Genomic DNA, 23,430 nt, shown 5'->3' with positions numbered 1-23,430 from the left:
GATAGGAGGCAGACAGAGAGGAAAATAATTTAAAGAGGTAGATGGAGCGAGGTGGGGAGTGTGAAGATTGGAGACAGCTACTGGAGCGAGATAAAGCAGGAACGTAAAAGGGCTACAGCCGCTGGAAGGGGGTGAAAATGGAACCATTAGGGGAGAGGTGAATGGCATTTGGAACTGAAACCCAGGTAAGGGAGGGTGGGGGGGGGGGGGGGTAACCTGTGGGTGTGGAACCAGGAGGGGGCGAGGCACAAAAATAGGAGGAATGGGGGAGGGTTAGAAGGGGAAGTGGGGGGGGGGGGGGGGTGGAAGCAACCCAGCAGATGGGACGATTTCCGAAAATTGGAAAACTCAGTGTTCGTGCCATGTGGACTACCCAGGCAGAATACGAGGTGTTGTACCTCTAGTGTTCTTGGAACTGGGCCAGCAGTTAGTCCAGGTCAGGATAGTCTGCTTTGCATTACTGTATCCAGCTTCCGCTCTGCTTCAACGTTTGATGTTCATTCTCAGACAGATCAACACCATGCTTGAGATTGTTATATTCACCATGTTTTCTTTGGGTTCAGAATGGTCAAGGTGAAACATGATTTTAATTAGACCCCCAAAAACAGAAGATAGATTAGCAAATTTACAAACTTATAATTAAAATTAAATAATGCACAATTCATCAGCACATAGTGCACCAAGGCCAAGTTCATTATCAGGAAGTCTGGTGAAGAGACTACAGGTCTTGTTTGCACTATAAATGCTTGATCACCATCTGCTGTAAAGATTTCACAGTGCTTTGTCGACCAAAATACCTCAAAAGGAAACCTAACTCATCTTATAATGCAGAGAGAACAACAGTCTGTTGAGAGCAAAAGAAACTGCTTGAAGAATTCAGTAGGTTAAGGAGCATCCGTGGAGGGAAAGGGATGGTTGATGTTTCAGGTCGAGACCCTGCAGAGGTCCTACTGTAGGGTAGAGACCCAAATGTCACCGGTCCCTGAGATCTGTGCCCTACTCACCACTGCCTTGCTGACCAGTAGAATAGACTCTTTCTTACGCTTCAGTAGAAATAACCTTTACCTCCCTCTCCTTCCCAAGTACTTCTCTTTCACAACCACAACATCCTTAGTCCAATGTTAACATCGCTAAATCCTAAAAAATCCCTGCAGGGATTTGGCCCATTAAACTTTTCCTGATGATATTTTCCTCACGTTTTCTTATGAAATAGGAAGCTGTTCAGCCGCCCAGACCTTGCCAGCTCTCGTACCCCATCAGTCCCATTCCCCTGCCACCCATCCTCTCTCACATGACCACCAGATTCCCACCGCCCCTACATTAGGGGTAATTAACAGTGGTCAACTCACCTACCAACCAGAGTGTCTTTGAACTGTGGAAGGGAACCAAAGCACCCAGAGGAAACCCAGACTATCACAGAGAACAAAACCTGCCCATGTTTGCTCTGTAAAAGAGCTGCCTGTTAGCCTCACTAACTCTGCTCTCCCTCTGTAGCTTAGCTATTTTACTTTTCCAAGCAGTTCTATGATTCCCCAGTGGAAATTTCCACTGAATTTCTTCCACTTAAATGCATTACAGATCACAATTTCTGAGCCTAAAAAAAAGACCTCTTCATCTCCTTGTTGATAATATTGCCAATCTTGTTCCCTTATTATTGGTATTGGCTTATTATTGTCACTTGTACCGAGGTACAGTGAAAAACTTGTCTTGCATACTGTTCAATCAGATCAATTCATTACACAGTGCAGATACATTGAGTTAGTTCAGAGTGCATTGAGATAGTACAGGATAAAAACAATTAATGTTATATAAACATAAACAGAAGCCATTTCACCCTTCGAGCCTGCTCTGCCATTCATTAAGGTCTTCTGCCTCATTCCTCGCACTATCCCAATATTCCTCAATTCCCCTAATATCCAGAAATCTATCAATCCATTTTGAAAGAATTCAACAACTGAATTTCAAAGATTCGTCACTCTGTGGGATGAAATTTCTCCTCATCCCAGTCCTTATCTTTAAACTATGTGCCCTGGTCCTTGATTCCTCAGTCGGGGGAGACATTCTTCTTGCAACCAGCTGTCAAACTCTAACATTTTTATTCCATGTTTAGATCTCCTCTCATTCTGGAGAACACAGGCTTTATCTACTCAAGTATCTCCTTAGAAGGCAACTCCACTATCCCTAGAACCCAGTGAATCCTTGCTGCACTTGGTATGCATGATCCTCCAGGACAGTCATCCATACTTTCCCCTTCTTGTGTCTCCGACACAATTGCAAGACTTCTTTACTCCTGTAGTCAAACCCTCTTGTTACCAAGGATAACGTCCCACAGGCTCTCCTAATTGCCTGTTGCATTTGCCCCATTAGCCTTCAGTGTATGAGCAGGTCTTTTGAACATCAAACACTACCCAATCTGTCACCAATTGAACAAATACTCACTACTTTTCTGCATCAAGTGGATAACCTCACATTTTCCCACATTATAGTCTGTCTGCCATGTGTTCTCAATATCCCCTTGAAGCTTCTTTTCATCCTCCTCCCCACACACAGACCTGCCTAGTTTAGTATAGTCATCCAGTCCCCCTCAGGGGAATCATTGATATGGATTGTGACTACCTCTGCTTCATCACAGACCCCTGTTGTACCCCACTATCCACAGCCCACCAACCCGAAACGACCCATTTATTCCTACACATTGCTTTCTGTCCAATAACCATGTTGTATCAATGTCAGTGTATTATCCTTGATTACACATGTTCTAACCTCTATGTGGGACTTTACTGAAAACCGTTCAAAAATCCAAGTGCACCACATCTACTGGTTCCCCCTAACTATTCTACCAGTTGCATCCTCATTGAACTCCAGTAGATTAGTCAAACCCAATTTACTCATAAAACCATGTTGACTCTGCTCAGTCCTATTATTATTCAGGTGTTCTGTTATTAGTCACATGTACATCGAAACACACAGTGAAATGCATCTTTTGCGTAGTGTTCTGGGGGCAGCCCGCAAGTGTCACCAGGCTTCTGGTGCCAACATAGCACGCCCACAACTTCCTAACCTGTATGTCTTCAGAATGTGGGAGGAAACCGGAGCCCCCGGAGGAATACCATGCAGTCACGCGGAGAACGTACAAACTCCTTACAAACAGCAGCTGGAATTAAACCCAGGTCTCTGGCGCTGTACTAGCATTACGCTAGCTGCTACACTACCGTGCATTATGGATTCTAGCACTACCCCCCCCCCCCACCAATTAAGCTCACAGGTCGATAGCTCCTTGCCTCTCTCCCTCCTTTTTGTTTTAAAATAGTGGGATCACATCCACTACCCTCCAATCCACAGGAATAACTTCAAAAGTTATAGAACCCTGGAAGATGATAACATAGCATTCACCACCTTTAACACCATTTCTTTCAAGATCTGGGGTGTAGATCATCAGGTGCTTGGGACTTGTTGACTGTAAAGCTCATAAATTTCCCTGGCACAATTCAAAAATCAAGAATGAGGAATAATCTGGTAGATTTTCTGTGTCTTCTTAAAGAAGACAGAGGAAAAGTACTTGTTTAATTCATCTGGCATTTCCTTGGATTCCCTCCTGCAGCCTTTCATGATCCTTGTCATAATTTCTTACAATCCTCACTCCTGTGTTGTTAGTGGCATTGCTCTATTCTGTTGTTAATATTTTGTCCATCCTTAGTTCCCCACAGCAGAGGATGCACTGAGGAGTTCCACTGAGTCAGAATCATACAGCACAGAAACGGGCCTTTCGGCCCATTGAGACCATGCTGACCATCAAGTGCTCATTTATGCTAATCTTACACTAATCCCATTTTATTCTCACCCATATCTTACCACTCACCGACACACTAGGGACAATATACAATGGCCATTAATCTACCAACCTGCACAGTTTTGAGTTGTAGTTTACAATTGGTTATGCAACAACTGCACTCAGAGGAAACCCACGTAGTCAGAGTAAGAAAGTGTATTGGTAATACCGGAGTTGCATATAGCCCAGACTGGGTAAAATTGGCAGATTTCCTTCCCTGAAAGACAACAGGAAACCAGCTGGCTTTGTTTTTAAACAATAATCCAGCAGATAGAAGGCCACTGTAACGGGGACTTTAAAAAAAAAGTCAAGATTTATTTAATTACTTGAATATAAATTCCCCAGCAACCATGGTGGGAATTGAACTTCTCTCTCTCCAGATCAATGGTGCAGAACTCTGGTTACTATTCCAGTAACTTAACCACTACACTACCATAACAGTGAAAAAAAATGTGAACTCTCCTGCAATAGGTATGCAGAAAACAATTCAATATTTTAACTATGAACATCCTTTTCATTACATTGAGATGCATGCCCTAATTGTTGCTGTTTGATTGAGCAGTACAGTCAAGCCCCATTTTGCCTTCAGTAGAAATAGTTTTCCCGACTTCCTTTCCCTAACCTAGAAGACTTTTGTTAGGTCCAACTCCAGAAATTTACACGCTCAAGACCGACAACCTCCACTATTGTTCCTTCAACTGCGAATTCAGATTAGGTATTAAAATAATTGTTGACTGACACAGATCTTCACAGAGCACCACCCACTTCCAAATCCAAGAATCTCCTTTTTGGGATTTTAAGTCTGCCAAGAAACAACATCTTTATCCGTTCAAACAATTCCCATCATTGTGGCAAGACCCTATTTAGTGATGTGAATCACTCCCATTGATGGGGGTTACCTTCACCTGCCTGGGCTTTGGCACTTCCTCCCCATGGCATCTGCCCCTCCTCTAATAAAAACTCCTTAAAGCTCGGCTCCTTGACCGAGCCTTTGGTGATCTTTCCTGATATCTTGTTAAGCAGTTCGACGTCATACCCAGTTTAATAACACTCCTCTGAAATGCACGGCCATGATTTTCTGTGTTAAAGATGCTAAATTAGTACAAGTTGTTGGTATATGGCACCTTCTCAAATACTTTGTCAAAGTCTATAACAACCCTAATCTACTGCATTTTACTCTATTCCCCTTCTATTATTTTTTTGTTTTAAGTATTCTCTAAAATCTGGTAGGATTCACCCTTTAATAATCTGCATCTGTTAACACCAATTCAAATGCTTTTCATTTTGGTTTCAGCCCTTATTATAGTACCCACTTATCTAAAGATTGGAAAACAGATTGCAAACAAATTATCTGGCCTCTCCCCATCTCTTAATTCAGGGGGTTAATATTATGAGAGGGGTAGATGGAAGCAAATAGGGGGGGCCTACTTCAAGGAGAGAGGTCAAAACCGATAGCAGGGAGAAGAGGAAAATATCCTTTTAACCACAGGTCTGGAGGAGTCTGGAACTCGGATGCTAGAGACAGAAACTCTTCACGTATTACTTGGATGAGTACTCGAAACACGATCAGCTGGACCAGCAAGGTCACACGCCGCCAAATAGCTTCTCCTGCATTTTAAAAATCTTCCATGATTTAATGATCTGCTTTCCTTCTGTGCTCTGGAACATTATTCGTCCCCACAAAATTTAGGAGAATTAGAGTTCTGTTTTTCCTTAGAATCAAAGTCAAATGTCACAGCACTGAGGAGCAATTCAGCCCATCATGGGCTTTTTGTAACAATAATCCAGTTGGCTCCTTTTGCTCAATTTTTCCCCCTATCCTTGATATTATTTTCCCCTTCTAGAACTTAAATTCCTCTCTGAAGCACAATTGTATCTGCATCCATCGTCCTTGCAAAATGTGAATTCCAGATACAACTACTTGCTGAAAGAAAGTTTTTCCCCTTGTGTTTCATTTGGTTCCTTTGCTAATGACCTTAAGTCTATACCTTTTGGTTTTTGACCCTTCTGTCAACAGGAATAGTTTACTATCACTTGCATTAGTTTGGGCAGCACAGTGGTGCAGCTAAGTAGAGCTGCTGCCCGTCAGCTCCAGTGACACTGGTTCAATCCTGACCGCTGGTGCCATCTGTGTGGAGTTTGCATGCTCTGCCCTGTGACTCTATGGGTTTCCTCTGGGTGCTCTGGTTTCCTCCCACATCCAAAAGACTTGAGGGTAGGTCGGTTGATTGGCCATTACAAATTGCTCCTTGTGTGTTGGTGAGTGGTAGCATCCGAGGGGAGCTGAGGGGAATGTGGGGAGAATAAAATAGGATTAGTGTAAGTGGATGCTGGACGGTCAGGGCGGATTCAGTGGGCTGAATGGTCTATTTCTCTTCTGTAATGACCAGAGCCTCTCTCCTCATCTGCTCCGACGAGAATAATTCCAGGGTCTCCAGTGAAGTACCACTGTACTAAATCTTCTCTGCATGCTCTCTTAAGGTCATCACATACTTCCAGTAGCAAGGTGACCAGAATTGTAAAACAATACTGTAACTGCGATTGAACGAATGCTTCACTTAATGATGTTGTTCCTAGCTTCCCTCCTGATCCTTGGCTGCAGTACAGAAGATCTTTGTGATTTATCTATCCAAACTCTGAGCATTTCTGGTCATCATTTCTCCCTGAACAACATCCTCCGTTATCTGGTGATACTACAATCTCAATATCCACAGTGAAAACAAAGACTTATTTAGTTCCATTTGCCTCCGGATGCCCAATGCCAGGGTATCTGTTTCCATCTCTTACAAGCCCAACTCCTGACTTATTACTACTACAAGGCTATAAGAAGGCCTTTTCATTACATTTTGCATTGCTGATTCATTTTTCTCCTCAAATTCCCTCTGACCTTTGTAAATTCGTTTCATTGTGTTTTTGATTTTATATTGGTCCTGGAAAAGTTATTTATTTTCTGAATGTTTCTTTAAGTTTTATATTTGATCTAATCTCTCTCCTTCAGCCATTGCTGTTTCTCCTCGTTCTTTACTTGAACCATGTCCCCTTCTATCACTTGTACATACACTTTCAATTACTGATCTCCAGTCACACTGGGCAATTTTGCCTTCTCTTCAACAAGGGCAAAGTTCCTCTTCAGCCAACGATAATTTGCTTTACTTATTACACAGGACGCAAGGGGATTTATAAACGATATCTGGGAATAACTGCGGCCACATATCTAGCCTGTTCAATTTCCTTTTCCATTCTGAGACCGAACCTAATTATTTTCTGGTCACTATCTTCTGAATGTTCTCACAATTAGCCACAAGCAGGTCACAGAGTGCTTCCTTCCATGTTGGAAATCGTAACTTGGCAACTGAGGAAAACAGAACTACAGTGCAGGAAAACTTCACTTTTGTTCCACAGAATACTTTCTCCACCCAGTTTGTTTTTAAAGAATTAAACTTCCACAATTATACCTCTATTGTTAATGTATGTTATTTAACATGCTAACAAATCTCACCCCTTCATGATCCTTCCTATTTCAATTTGTATGCTGCAATGACAAGAATTAAGCATCATAATCCTAGTCTAATCTGATTGGCATACTTCAGAATCGGATTTATTATCAGTGACTTCTCTGACGTGAGACTTGTTGTTTTATGGCAGCAGTACAGTGCAAAGATAAAATTACTTTAAAACTTTCAGCACAATCTCTGCAGACTTTTATTCTGCCACCCTTGCATTCCATACTGTTAAGGCACAATGAGAGAGAGAGAGGCAGACAGACAAAAAAAAACATTCACTTGTCCACCCGTTTCACCATTACTCTGGTCAGTCTTAAACTGCATCCTTGATTTCAATCACTCCCATGAGATTGAAGATCCTGCTTATTTTCAAATACTTCCACAGCCTCTCCCTTCCACATCGCTGCAACTTCCTCCAGCCCCACAACCCTCGTAGGTAACTGAAAAACCACACAAAAAAACCCTGCAGATGCTAAAAATCTGAAATAAAAATAGAAAATATATTGGAAAAGCTCAGCAGGTCAGGCAGCATCTGTGGTAAGAGAAACTGGACGATTTGGGTCAGGGACTCCTCAGACCTGAATCGTTAACTTTGTTTCTATCTCTATGGATGCTGCCTAACATGCTGAGCATTTTCTGTTCCTATTCCACAATCCTAGAATTGTACAACTCAAATGAGTCCTTTGGACCCACCTTGTCCACGACAGTGATGCCTATCTACACCATCCCATTTGCTTGCATTAGGTCTGCATCTTCTATGCCTTCCCCATCCAAGCGCTTGTCCAAGTGCCTTTTAAATGTTGTAACTGCATCTGCCTCTCCCACCTCTCTGGCAGCTCATTCCAGATAACTGCTACCCAATGTGTGAATAACTTAAAACTTCTCTCCCCTCACCTTTAGCCTGTGCCCTCTAATTCTAGACTCCTCTGCCTCAGAGAAAAATATTCTATCCATCCTATCTATGCCCCTCATAATGTTATGAACCTCTATAAGGTCACCTCTCAACCTCCTACGTTCCAGTAAGAATAAACACAGCCTATCCAGACAAGTACAGTCCTCCATTCCAGGCAAAATCCTGGAGAACCTCTTCTGCACTCTCTCTATTGCGACCACACCCTTTCTCTTAGGTTTCCTTTCCAATTCATATTTTTAATTTGCGGGTGGTCGAGAGATAAGTTGCTCTATTGTGCCATCATTGACAATCATACCTTCAGCTACCAAGATCCAAATTTCATCTCCAAGTTTCTTGGCCTCTCTCCGTTCCTCTAAGGCCCTCTTGAAACCACATCTCTAACCAAGTGTGTGGCCACTCACCCTTGGATGATCCTTCATGGCTTGCAGCCAAGCTTTGTCTGACAACATTCCAAGAAGCACCTTGGGATGTTCTACTAAATCTTCAATGCAAACTGATACACGGCATCATCTGGAAAACTGATAGCTGGATTCAGCACTCAACTCATTTACATCGAGCAAGAGTCTCCCAGCATCATTGGTGTGGAAGTATGTCCAGTGTTCCATCTCCTCCTTGCAGCTCCACACTTCCCAGTTTCATTTATCCAACCTCTCCAGACTTAGGATCTAACCAGCAATTCCCCTGGCTTTTAATTTAATTAGAAGTCTTTATTGAAAGTCTTTGGCATAAGAAGGAAGTCAGACAGAAATTCAATGTTATTTTTCCAAAGCTCTTAAATTGGTGTGATTTGGAAAGCACAGCTTGAAAAGGGTGGTGGAAGGAAGTTTGAAAATAATCTTATGAAAAAAAAATGAAAATTACATCATTGACCAAGTTTTGGTCACCTATTCTACTTAATGAAAAGAAAAGGAAATCAGTGAAGTGCAGAGCGGGGGTGCTTGACTAATTGGATAGCTCTTTCAAGGAGCAAGCATCAACATAATGGACTGAATCGCCTTCTTCTGCACAATGTGATTCTTAGTCCATACAACCTAGATCATAGAGAGTTCATCTGTTTCAAGAACCTTAGTAAACAATCATTCAGACAAGATCTTCACCCACTGAATCAACAATTGAGCATATGCCACAACTGATTCACAGGAATTCCTCTATCTTGTACTTTGGATTGGTTTTACTTTGTATTCCTTTTAGTCAGGACAGCACAGAAGCAAGCCCCTTGACCCATCTAGTCCATGTTGACCTGATCTTCTGCCTAGTCCCATCTACCTGCACCCAGACTATATCCCTCCAAACCCCTCCCATCCATGTACCTATCCAAACTTCTCTTAAATCTTACAATTGAACCCACATCTACCACTTCCACTGGCAGCTCGTTCCACACTCGCACCGCCCTCTGAGTGAAGAAGTTTCCCCTCAGATTCCCCTTAAATATTTCACCTTTCACTTTAAACCTATGACCTCCAGTTCTAGTCTCACCCAACCCGAGGGGTAAAAGCTTGCATGCATTTTCCCTATCGATACCCCTCTTTTACTGAAGTACAGCTCCCTGGACTGTGATTGGCTGCCTCGGAGATGTTCCCTTTGTCAGCAAGTCATTGTAATTAATGCTCACAACAGCAAGTCATTACATCAAGACTTATCCTGCCAGTGTTCTCCATCTAGCTGAAGGATGGACAATGGGAACATGATCACAACAGGATTACCATCAAGTGATAATCTGCATTTCGCTAGCAAAAGAGAACAGAATTAAGGTCAATTGAATTACTGAAAGCTTCTAAACCAGAAAAAGTCAGGGAATTAGTGTGTTCAAATTCCATGACAGAGCAACAAAATTTTTGCAGAATTTGCAGCAAGGATTAACTGATAAGATATTTTGACCATCCCTCAGACATTCAAGAATGGGCATTTACGAACAAAAGGTAGTTGAGTTTCCTGCAGCAAGCAATTGAATATACCTGTATTTCAGAAGGAGACTAATACCAGAAATGATAAAACAATGCCAACAACAACCAACGTTTAGGAAACACCTTTAATAACTCTAGATAGGGTAGACGATCAGAATCTTTATATCCAGGGTAGGAATATCAAGTACTAGAGGACCTGCATTTAAGGTGAGAAGGGGAAAGTTTAAAGGCGATATGCAGGACAAGTTTTCTTAGATACACAGAAAGTGGTAGGTGCCTGGAATGAGCTGCCAGGGATAGCGGTGGAAGCAGATACAATAGTGGCGTTTAAGAGGCTGTTAGATAGACTCATGAATATGCAGGGATGGAATGATCATGTACAGCAGAAGAAAATTAGTTTAATTCGACATCATGTTCAGTGCAGACATTGTGGGCCAAATACAATGCTGAATTAACGTAGAACATGTTATATGTTAATCTGCCAAAACAACTTTGAGCCAATGAAGTATTTGTTCAAATGTAACCATAACCACCATGGGAAATGTAACAGAATCAGGTTTATTATCAACTGACTTATATGACATTAAATATATTGTTTTGCAACAGCAGTACAGTGCAAAGACACAAAATTACTATAAATTACAAAATGATAGTGCAAATAAAAAGGAATAATGAGGTCGTGTTCATAAGTTCAACAGAAAGAACTGGCACACCACATTCATACAGAATATCATTTTTTTTTAAAAAAAGGAATCAGCTGAGAGGTCATTTATCCAGAAAACTAAGGATGATTCCCATGGTCTCTTCTGGAAGAGTGCCGTGGAATCCCAAGTCTAGCCGAGAGAAGGGACAGGGCCTCAGTTTAACAGGTCATGAGAAAGGAAGCACTAAGAGCAGTGCAATGCTCCCTCAGTGCTGCATTGAGGTACAAAAGGTGCTCAGATAAATCGGCGCACGACAGACTAATGAACTAAACTCCCAGGTCGGCAACTTCACATAGTCAGTGACTCCTGAATTTGAATCGTACAGTTTTCTTTCTCTTCCCTTTTTTGCTGATAATTTATTCATCTTTCCACCTCCTCCTGACTGGAGAACACAAGGCTGAAGGTGAGAAGGGAATGGTTTAAAAGGGACCGAATGAGCAACTTCTTCACCCAGAGGGTGGTCCGTACACTGAAGGAGCTGCCAGAGGAAGTGGGTGAGGCAGGTACAATAACAATATTTAAAAGACACTTGGATGGTATGTGGATGGGAAAGGAGGAGTGGGATATGGGCCAAATGCAGGCAAATGGGACTAGCTTAGATGGACATCTTGGTCACCATGAAGGGCCCGTTTCCGTTTCTACGACTCGACGACCAACCTTGTGTCACTCTCTAACCTCTCTCAGGCATGCAGCCACCACTTTCATCACATCTTCCACTCTATCACCACCTTCCCTCTGGTGGTCTCCTTTCCTCTCGACTTTCTCAACACCTTCAAGCTCATTCTCCCCACTGACATTTTCCGATGAGACATTCCTCTCCCTCCACAGACGCTACCTGACCAACTGAGCAATTGCAGCACTGTCTTCTGTGCTCGGGAGCCAGCAGAGAGAAAGAAAGTGACTACGAGCCCAGGCAAGAGAAAGAAGTGGATTACAGACAGCCGCTACAGTGAGCTGCATCACTTATTAAAGATTATTGCAAAGCTAATTTCACAAGACATAAAGGAATGGATAATCTACCTTCTGCTGTTCCCACATAAAAGCTAAAAGAAGTTAATGCCTGCGTTAAAATTGCATGGATACAAATTTAATGCAAGCATATTCAATTGGGAACCAGGAAATCCAGCAAAAATGCAAACTCCACAATCCAAATCTAATTTCTCAGACGTTATCTTCACTGGCTTTTATTTTGTTTGTGCTGTGCTGAAGCTGTCACTAAAGGCTGATTATGGGCTCCATGCAGCCTTGCCTCTTGAAAGCACGTTAATGATTATTCAAGGACCTTGCTTGCAGACAGCAGACCTGGACAGTTCAATCAGTCCCTGGTGGGAGCCCAGGCTGCGCGGTGTGACACTCTTGTCAAGCTCGGCATTAATTAGTACAGATTTAGCAAGCTCCCTGCTGATGGTCACACGGAAAGTGAGAAATGGAGGTGTCTGTGGGCCGCGGTAGGGTGCTGTGCCCCTGCAACAGGCAGTTCAAGTACACCGAAAGGGTAACGGCAGTGATGAGGATCTCAGAACTACACAGCAAGGAAGAAACAAAAGCAATTTGCATTTGTATAGCACCTCTCGTGACCTTGGAACACATTACACTCAATGAAATAATTTTTAGTGTGTCATGCATTCAATTTTGCAGCTAAGTGTTGTAAAATAGAATTCAGGCCAGTCAATTAATACATGGGGTCATAGAGTAATACAGCAGGGAAACAGGTCCTTCGGCCCAAATCGTCCATGGTGCCCTTCCAGCTAGTTCCATTTGCCACTAAACTGCTCCTATCTATTTAATGATCTATAGCAAGATCCCACAACCACAATGAGATAATGAGAAGACTTTCTCTCTTTCCCCCCCCCGGCAACCCCCCCCCCCCCCCCGCCCACCCCCCACACAATGTTTGAAGAAGGCAAATCTCAATTTTGAGGAATCCCATCTAATGGGCAATATTTAGATTTAGACATGGGATCCCAATTTTCATTCACCAGCACTTCTGACACGACGTTTCAGTATCCCACTCGTTCACCCACTGAGGTTCTGGAGAATAATGGATAATTTAACCAACAAAGGCAATTTATATAAAAAAAGGAATGTACACAGTGTAAAGCAAAATTTCTTCAAGATTCAGTGTACAATTACAGATAATTTCTGCAAGGCTATTCACTGGAGACAGTGCACAGAGCAGTGGGTCACATGCTACAATTCTGAAAGGGATACACACCCAATGTTACGCAAGCCATGTGTTACACTGACCTGGCCACCATCCCTGATCACATCTGAAACAATGCTGTGGAATGTCCGATATCCCACTAAGAGAGCAGAATAATGGCGCCTCCAACAACGTAGAACCCCCTCAGAGCCCGTAACGAGGATGAACATTGACCGCAAACCGTGCAAAAGCGACACTGAGCCACAACGATATCAACCAGGCCCAGTCTCAAGTCGAGTTTATTGTCACGTACACAAGTATGCTGAGGTACAGGTGCAGTGAAAAACTTGCTTGCAGCAGCATCAAAAGGTACGTAGGTACAGACAACACACAGAACATTTCATGAATGTGGGAAAGGGATTTCAGAGCTCTTACAGAGTTGCCTATTTATTCACTCATCTATGCACAACTGGAAAGGGATTTGAACCAGCAAACTTCCACTCAGACAGGAGAATCAACCATCTATCAAAATCTGTCTACATTTCTAATGATACCAAATAGCTGGAGTTGGGGTGGGAATAGGGAGGACTTAAACTTAAGGGATGGGAAAATGATGCTAAATGCAGATAAATGGGAAGTTGCAAGTTTTGGTAGGATGAAGTTACACACCAATCATTAAAGGTTGCATTTCATGTCAGCAAAAGACGAAAGAAAACCATTTTGTTTCCAGAGATCAAAAATATTAAACTGGGAAGATAATGTTAAACCAGCATCAAACCGTGGTTAGACCGCATTCATAATATGATCAGAACTGTATACTTGACTCCAAAAAGTCTCTAGAGAGGGCACAGAGAGTACTTACGAGGAAGGCAACAGAAATGTATAAGGAAAAGATGTACAGTCTGGGTCTCATGGCTCTTGAGAAGGCCGAGGAGTGATTCAGAAGTTTCAGAACCTCAGTTTTGGTCACTCTGATATAGGAAAGGTGCCATTAAGCTGGACAGAGTGCAGAGGAGACTTATGAGGATGCGGCAAGGACTCGAGGGACCGAGTTATGGAGAGAGGTTGAACAGGTTGGGACTTTTTTTTTCCCCATTGGAGCGTAGCAGAATGAGGGGTGATCTTATACATGGATATAAAAGGTTTATAGTCATAGAATCATCGAGTTTACAAGGATATGGGCCAAATATGGGCAAATGGGACTAGTTTTAGATGAGAATCTTGGTCAGCATGGACCAGTTGGGCCAAAAGGGCCTGTTTCCGTGCTGTAGGATTATGACTCTAAAGAATGATGAAAGGTTTAATGGAGTGGATACAGTGAGAATGTTTCCGTTAACAGCACAAGTAGAGACTGTCCATATAAGGCAATTCCATGTGAAGTTAGAGACACAATCGGACACACGACAGCTGTGGCAGGGTTTGCATACCATTACTTCCTACAAGGTGAAACCTAACAGCATAACTGGCAGCGATGCTTCACTCCCCGATGAGCTCAATGCATGCTTTGAAAGGGAGAATAACACTACACCTGTGCAAATCCCCACAGCATCTGGCGACCCTGTGATCTCTGTCTCAGAGGCTGACGTCAGAACATCCTTCAAGAGGGTGAACCCTGGCAAGGTGTCAGGCCGTGACAGTGTACCGGGCAGGTTACTGAATATCTATGCCGACCAATTGGCTGGAGTGTTCAAGGACATCTTCAACCTCTCACTGTTGCAGTCAGAGGTTCCCATCTGCTTCCAAAGGGCATCAATCATACCAGTGCCCAAGAAGAGCAGGGTGAGCTGCCTCAATGACTGTCACCCAGTAGCACTCACATCTACTGTGAAGTGCTTTGAGAGGTTAGTCATGGCTAGGATTAACTTCTGTCTGAGCAAGGACCTGGACCCGCTGCAATTTGTCCACCACAACTGATCAATCTCACTGGCTCACCAGTCGGCTTTGGAGCACCTAGACAACAGCAGTACATACGTCAGGCTGCTATTTATTGATATAGCTCAGCGTTCAACACCATCATCCCCTCAGTACTAATCAACAAGCTTCAAAACCTGGGCCTCTGTACCTCCCTCTGCAACTGGATCCTCGACTTCCTTAGCAGGAGACCAGTCAGTGTGGATCGGTAGTAACATTTCTTCCTCACTGACAATCGACACAGGTGCACCTCAAGGATGCGTGCTTAGCCCACTGCTATACTCTCTCTGCACTCATGACTGTGTGGCTAGGCACAGCTCAAATGCCATCTATAAATTCAATGACACCACTGTTGTTGGCAGAATCTCAGATGGCGACAAGGAGGTGTACAGGAGCGAGGTAGATCGGCTGGTTGTGTGGTGTCGCAACAACAGCCTCACACTCAACATTAGCCAGACCAAGGAATTGATTGTGGACTCCAGGAAGGGGAGATCAGGAGAACACGCACCAGTCTTCATTGAGGGGTCAGCAGTGGAAAGGGTGAGCAGCTTCAAGTTCTTGGTCATCAACATCTCACAGCATCTATCCCAGGCCCAACACATTGATGCAATCATGAAAGAGGCACGCCAGTGGCTCTACTTCATTAGGAGTTTGAGGAGATTTGGTTTGTCACAGACTATTGCAAATTTCTACAGCTGTACAGTGGAGAGCATTCTGACTGGTTGCATCACCACCTGGTATGGAGGCTCCAATGTGCAGGATTGAAAGAGGCTGCAGAGGGCTGTAAACTCAGTCAGCTCCATCACGGGTACAACCCTCCCCACCATCGATGACATCGTCAAGAGGCGGTGCCTCAAGAAGATGACATCCATCACTAAGGACCTTCACCATCTGGGACATGCCCTCTTCACGTTACTACCATCAGGGAGGTGGTACAGGAGCCTGAAGACCCACACTCAATTACTCAGAAATAGCTTCTCCCCCTCCGCCATCAGATTTCTGAACAGTCCACAAACACTACCTCGTTATGCCTCTTTTGCACAATGTTATTTATTTTTTGATAACTTATAGTCATTTATGTCTTGCACTGTGCTGCTGCTGCAAAACAACAAATTTCACAATGTGTGTCCGTGATAATAAACCTGATTCTGAAGTGAATCAGCATGAAATCCAATAGGAAGCTTCCTTCCCCAAAGAGTGCAGTATGCGCTCCCACAGGGGTGTAGTTAAGATAAATTGTACGGATACATTTAAGGGGAGGCTGAACAAGAAAATAAGGAGGGAATTGAAGGTTACGCAGATAGATTTCGACAAGGAAAGATGGGAAGAGACTGGAATGGATCACAATCGAGCCACATAGAATGTTTCTGAGCTAAATAGCACATACAATTCACTGTAATATTGTGTAGAAGTACTGCAAAGCACAGTATTTTCACAATTGAATAGTCAAGCTCCACCCCCCAAATCCGTACTGGGAAAAATTGAAAATATTAAATTGGTCTGAAGGTTGTCTCTGCTCATATTTGACAGTTTGCAAGCCCAGACAAAACTGTAGAGCGTACAACTTTCTGGTCTCCTTGACTGGATAGAACAAGGAAAATTTGCAATGGGTCCTCTGCCGCAGAACCCTCACAATCGCAATCCAGCGAGGGATGTTCTGGAAGAGGCAATTAGCCTAATCTCGATGTGCTGCTTTACTCTGCAAGATTACATGCTGCACTCTTGATAGTATTGGCAATATGCATACCAAGTGCACACATCAAATAAATTGTCTTCTTCCTTTTAATAAATCAATGCCATCAAAGTACCTTTGTTAGCTGGATATCGTGATTAGTGAAAAACCTTGGAAAGCATCTTTGAATTTATAAATATATATATTTTTTAAGAGATCCAAAGTATCTTTACATTATTAAGTTGATTGCACATTGTTGTAAGTGATACCAGAGACTTTGACACCAATGAGAGGCACAGATATTCAGAAAGACAGCCATCGCATGTGTCAAAGCACGTTACAACGAATGAAGCACATTGTCTCTGAACTCATGTGTCAACCAGTGAGTTTGCTGTGTGCCAAGGATGGATGCATGTCTGGCTTCAGACAAAACAGTTGGTTTGATGGCTAACATTAATTTACACCAAGAACAGTGTTTAAAACAGAAGAGAGTAAACAATGCACAGGGAACTACAGCAACATCTCCCAATCCAAGCAGGGCATTTTCACCAGAAATGCAGTGACTGGCAGATAACTACAGATGAATTTATAGACTTCAATTCAGTCCAACTTACTTGCAATAATGCAATCACTAAGTGTGGCTAATAGTGAAGTGATCCAGTAATGTCAAATCTGTCTTGGAAGAACATAGTCATACCCAGCCTTTCCTTTGATGCTGCTTATGTGCCTGCGATGCTGTTGCAAGTTTTTCATTGCACCTGTGCACACGACAATACACTCAACTATTAATGACAAAAATGCAGCGGTCAATTTGTGCAAACTCCTACACAGCAAAGTGACAACAACCCATTGTTGTTAGATTGAGGGATAGATACGAGCAAAGACACCTCCTTTAGTCTTCATCAAAACAGTGCCATAGAGTCACTTCCATGCACCTGGGACCACAGGTAGGACCTCAGGACCTCACATGCAAAAGACAGCACCTCTGACAGTTCAGCACTCCCTCAATCTGGGTTCAATCATAGAGAGATAGAGCACAGAAACAAGCCCTCTGGCCCACTGAGTCTGCATTGACCAGCAAACACCCATTTACACCAACCCCATTTTTATTCTCCCCACACTACCCTACTCTCCCCCCCCCACCACCCCCCCCCAGATTCTACCACTCCTATACACACTTTACAGTGGCAAATTAACCTACCAACCCCCACGTCTTTGGGACGTGGGAGGAAAGTGGAGCACTCGGAGGAAACCCACGCGGTCACAGGGAGAACATGCAAACTCCACACAGACAGCACCCAAGGGTCAGGTTTGAACCTGGGTCTCTGGTGCTGTGAGGCAGTGACTCTGTTAGCTGTGCCACTCTCAAAGGTTGAAGAATCTGTCCAGACTGTTGTACCTCATGTACAGTTGCCAGATTAGTTTTAGATATCAGACCCTTCTAACTCAGAATGTTCCCCGAGTGACCTGCAGACACCTTCACAGAGCGAACTCAATGGGCCAAACACCCTCCTTTGCTGTAACTGTTCAGCTTGATACCCAACAGGTATGCTCAGATGTATCAGTCCTGAAGCTGAAAATTAATCTCCAGGACCACAATTGTTCCACACTGGCTGCGTTTAGAGAGAAAGCAACTTGTCTGCAATTGTTGTAACCTCTTATGCACTGAAGATGAATTCTTGATCTGCCAATTTTTCCTCGCTGTGGCCCTTGCACTTCATTTGTCTACCTGCAATGCACTCTCTCTGTAACTATGACACTATATTCTGCATTGTTTTCTTTTTTACTACCCTGATGTAATTATGAATGGTACGAGCTGCCTGGATGGTACGCAAACAAAAGTTTTTTTGTTAAAACGGTATCTTGGTACACGTGACAATAATAACCCAACACCTTAAAACAGAGTTGAGGTTATGTTACAAGACTTAGGATGAGAAAATGTGCATTGAGACATTTAAAAAGTTTATGCTTTCTACTTCCTTTGAGCACCATTTGCAAGCAAGGGAGAAATATTGCTTGATCAACAGTTAAAGATGATCTAGAACATTACAGCACAGTACAGGCCCTTCGGCCCACAATGTCGTGTCGACATTTTATCCTGCTCCAAGATGTATCTAACCCTTCCCTCCCACATAGATAAACACATGAATGATGGAGAAGTGGAGGGCTAAGAGTTTCTTAAATGTCCCTAATGTATCTACCCCACCACCTCTGCTGGCAGTGCGTTCCACGCACCCACCACTGTGTAAAAACTTACTTCTGACAACCCCCTGAATACCTTCCTCCAATCACCTTAAAATTAAGCAATCAATAAGGAGTCTTTCCACTAGTGATGGGAAGGTGTTGCATGTGTTCAGAGATGGTTGCTGAGGGTCATGTAATGAACCCCACTGGCATATACATGGTGCCAGCCCTTATACTATGGTGCCTATCCCAGCGTATGCTCAGAAACAGCCGAGCTTAGACTATTCACACTGAACTGCAATACAACACTGCTGCCTGGCCTTGGATTGTCAGTGTGAATTCATAATATTATATAAAAAGAAATGATGAGGAGTTGACCTCTTTTCTAACATTGTAAGCTCCAGGGCCAATAAGCAAAGTAGCTCTTACTTCAGCTGGGGTTTTACCAGTTTGTAAAGCTGGAATTAGGTGGGAAGAATGCCCCTCTTCGAGGAGGGTTGGCACCCAGGACAAACCTGACACCCTCCACTGCTGCAATGGGGCAATCAGTCGTGGCTTCTCAAATACCTCCTCGTGGAGGCAGATCGTTTATCAAATCTTGTACCAATCTGCTGTCAAACTGAGGGAAGAGCAGAGATGTTATTGCAACAGCAATCTAGAGGCCCAGGGTGGTAACCCCAAGGACAAGAGAATGTTACCAGGACTGGAGGGCATGAGTTACGAGGAGAGGCTGGGGCTATTTTCACTGGAGTGAAGGAGGCTGAAGAGTGATGTTATAGAGGTGTCTAAAATCATAAGGGGCATAGATAATATGAATGGTTACAGTGTTTACCTCAGGGTAGGGGGCATAATTTTAAGGCGAGAGGGGAAAGATTTAAAAGGGACCTAAGGAACAACTGTTTACACACAGACAGTGGTGGGTATATGGAACAAGCTGTAGAGGCAGGTACAATTGTAACGTGTAAAAGACATTCAGACAGTTACATGGGTAGGGAAGTTTTAAGAGGGATGTGGGCCAAATGCAGGCAAACGGGACCAACTCGGATAGACACCTTGGCCAGCATGGACAAGTTGAGCCAAAGGCCTGTTTCTGTGCTCTATGACTCTACATCCTAACACAGCACTTTGGAAAGCTGAAATCAGTTCCAGTCTGGAACATAAGAAGCCAGTTGCAGTGACGGTGGCCACATAACTAAGCAATTGTAAACAAAAGAAAATCAAATGCCTTATGAGAAAGTGGAATCTGGGGTTAAGTGACTCTCGACCCACAGTTAATTAATTGACACCAAACCACCCCAGCCATCCCTTCAGTTTCATCAACATGTTTTCAGGGCCTTTGGGAACAGGCAAATAAAATGCCAGACATGCCTTAGAATTAAACCCAAGGAGTTCGGCAATTATCCAAATAACGCAAAATCTCCACTCACCAAACAGAAGGGCCTGTGAGAGAACAGAATTACCTTTAAATGTTCACGAGTGATGAAACGGGGTCAATCGAGAGGGATTCCGATTGGGTCCTGGTGGGGAAAATTAATTTCCAGAGCTCCAGGGAAAGGGAGTGGGATTGAAGGGATTACCCAGCAAGCATGGGCCGACTGAATGCTCTCCTTTGCTGGAACCATTCCACGTTTGCGTTCCGTGTCGTGAACGGGACAGGCAGTGGAAGCCGATTCAATCCAACTTTCAGTTGGAAGACCTAACAGAAAGCAACCGCAGTGAGTTCAAGTCCCCACTCCAGAGACTGAACTGAGTTCAGACAGACTCCCTGGCAGGGAGAGGGCAACACTGTCGCAGAATCTGCCTGGGAGGGAGGGAGGGAAGGCAGGCTGATAAATCGACCCCTTGAATGCTTTCTTAAATTGGCAGCAAACATCCCGCGATACTAATTCCTTCACAGGTGTTACTTCTGAGGGAAAGGCGGTGAAGCATTGCTCAAGGTACTCCCCACTATTTCTAAAGCCTCATCGTCACGCAACCTCAACCCTGTTTTAATGGGGATTGTAACGAGTGGCTCACTCTCTGAACCAGACCAGAATGGGGGAAAGAAAAGGCTGATCCAAGCCCCACCGTCACCTGCTCAGAGCTAAGCAAAGCCCTCAATTAGATTACCAAACCCAAGTCCCGGCCGGGGATTGCAACATTTAACTCTTTCATGACTGGTCGCAATGAATAATTACGCCCCTCCTGATTACAAGTTTCGCTAATTGTGCAGTAGAAAATAGCAACCGTTTAATTACCAGTCTCCTGTTGTACGTCTACAAAAGAAATCGCGAGGAGATTCCGCTCGGTCACTGCGAAATTTAAACGTATCCTCGGTTTAAAATGTTGCGTTTCACGGAGAGAGAGAGTGCCGTCTCGCCTAGAGCGTTATTTGCAAGAAAAAGCGACGCTATTCATTCTTACAAGAGGCCCCCTTCTCACAGTATAAGGTGCAGCAGTGATAGTCTCTCTCTGTAGCACTGGGGGGAAAAAATCCCAGACACAGCACAGAGCTACATAAGCGTGCTTGTGTCAGTGTTTGTAGGTGTCGGGGTGTGTGTGTGTGTGTGTGTGAGTGCGCGCCAGTTGATACCACTGAATGTGTGTCATTGTACCTGTTAATATACACATAAAAGTCAGTGTGTGTAGTGGTGTCTCTGTCAGTGCTGATGTCAAAAAGTGTCAGCCAGGAACAGTCTGATTCCTCATTTTGTTTCAAGTTTTTGATTTAACTCTTCAGCTCTCCGGAATGACAGATGAACTGACAGCCAGACCATTTTACGCGCTGTTCATTCCCAGTGCATTGTTCAATTATAACAGCGCTCTCGAACCTTAAACCGGAGATTCTTATTTACAATTAGCTGGAAGAATAAAGCGTTATTTTCTTCCGCATTTGGCCATGGCGGAAGGTTTACTACAACTGAACTCGCATGGCAAGTTGACCCGTCCCTTCTGCTCCATGACCATTACATCTCTCCCTCCCCAAGTCTATTCCCCCCCTAATTATCCCCCTCTGCGTTCCCCCCTTCATTCCGTCGTCCCCCAAACTACGCATGGCGTTTAGCCTCTCCCACAATCGACCTTCCACCCTCGCCCCTTGGTTGGGGACTGGGTGACGCTGTCCATTCTAACAGCAGCACTCACTCGCCCATATCCCGCAAGAGCACAGACGGAGTTTCCTCAGTGAAATCGCAGTAAATAAAGAGCAGGTCCCTCAAGTTCCTCCAAAAAGGATCAAAGTTAAAAGTAGCACAGAGTTGCGGAGAATGCAGAATGCAACCCGCCTCCAATAAGTATTTAAATATTCCAGTCAATCTCTGCCAGAAGGGCAGAGACAACGGTGGGGACAGTTGAAATGAGAGCGAGAATTAAGCGGGTTGCCGCTTCTCCCGTCGAATTTAAATTGTCCGTTAGCTCAGAGGTTGCTCCCGTTCAGCATCCGAAGCGGACAGAGGCTCGGCCGGACCACAAGTCGATTCTCTTACCTGCTCGGTTGTACAGGGAACATCAACATCGGAAGGAATCTCAGCGCCACTGCAGCCTCGGGGATGTGTTCGGCTCCCTTCTCCCGCAATGTTCTCCCCTCTTAATCGGCTGTGGCCAGGGGGGGAGGTGTGGAAGCCGAGCCCACAACTCCCTACACACGCACAATCCCACCAACTCTGTGGCGATCACTCCACGCACCAAACCAGCTTCAAGTCTCAACGGGCTTTGGGTCTCAGTTCCAGTGAAGAGGCGCGCAGTTAGGCTAATTCAGTCTGATATCTGAGGTGATAAGTCTGGGCCATCCGTAAGGTTCATCATTATTATTATTTATCGCCCTCTCTCTCTTCCCCGCTCCTGCCTCTCTCCTCTCCTCTCCTCCTGGAATCTGAATTTAAACGCAACCCCCCTCTCCGCTCTCAGCCTGCACGCAGGCGTTGTAAAGCACAGACACACGGCTTAAAGCAGAGCCACCTCTCACTGTTCATCCGTCTCTCTTTCTCCCCCACTAAAGAAAAATGTTCCAAGCCCCGTCTTTAGTTCGCCCCCCTCACCCCAACCCTCCCGTCCCCTCAATAATTCACTTTATTTGCATTTATCTCTAAATTAACAACAGTGGCAGAATTGTTGGATAGAGAGAGAGAGCGATTTCCCTATCGGGGCAGAACCCATAAACAGCCTTGAAATGGGGAGCAGACTGGTGTGTGGGTGGCGGTATTGAACCAGGATCAATCACGGAGCGATCCTTCGCACAACGACTGGTGAAGCTCTCTCCCAAAGAGAGTTGGGACTGGGATCTGAAAGAGGGCCGATTGGGTCCTTCGAGGGCACCGGGTGGGGGGCTGCCGATCAACATATAACGTCATTGGATAAACTCATTGCATCATCTCATGGCTTGCACCTGTTCCCGGGGTCTATTAATGGAAGGGTTTTGACCCAAGTTCAGCAATAAAGTATTGGATTATCTTTGTGCTGGAGAAGAGTTTCAAGTGTGTGCATAAAGGCAGGGGAATGGAACAAATTGCTCTGAAAATTAAACAACTGCAGATTTTGGAAATCTGAAATAATACTGGAAATACTCAGCAGGTCAGGCAGCATCTGGGGAGAGAGAAACAAGAGTTAATGCTTCAGGTCAATGATGTACATCGAGACCCATTGGTGAGCTCCTCCAAAGGGTGGTCACAATGGGCTGAATGGTCTCCTGC

At 44.1% G+C, this 23,430-nt stretch overlaps 1 long non-coding RNA gene across 1 annotated transcript in view; it reads right to left on the bottom strand.

Moving 5' to 3' along the window:
• LOC127579542 (uncharacterized) overlaps positions 1 to 22,563 on the bottom strand; it is a 184,380-nt gene extending 161,817 nt beyond the window's left edge. The window contains exon 1 of the long non-coding RNA XR_007957696.1: positions 22,228 to 22,563. This is a non-coding gene — a long non-coding RNA (uncharacterized LOC127579542). The remainder of the gene's footprint in view (positions 1 to 22,227) is intronic.
• Positions 22,564 to 23,430: the final 867 nt, after the last annotated feature.

Source organism: Pristis pectinata, chromosome 17 (genome assembly GCF_009764475.1).
Source record: "Pristis pectinata isolate sPriPec2 chromosome 17, sPriPec2.1.pri, whole genome shotgun sequence".
NCBI classification, from domain to species: Eukaryota; Metazoa; Chordata; class Chondrichthyes; order Rhinopristiformes; family Pristidae; genus Pristis; species Pristis pectinata.
The sequence above is the reverse complement of the archived record's forward strand: the minus strand, read 5'-3'. Positions and strand labels throughout refer to the sequence as shown.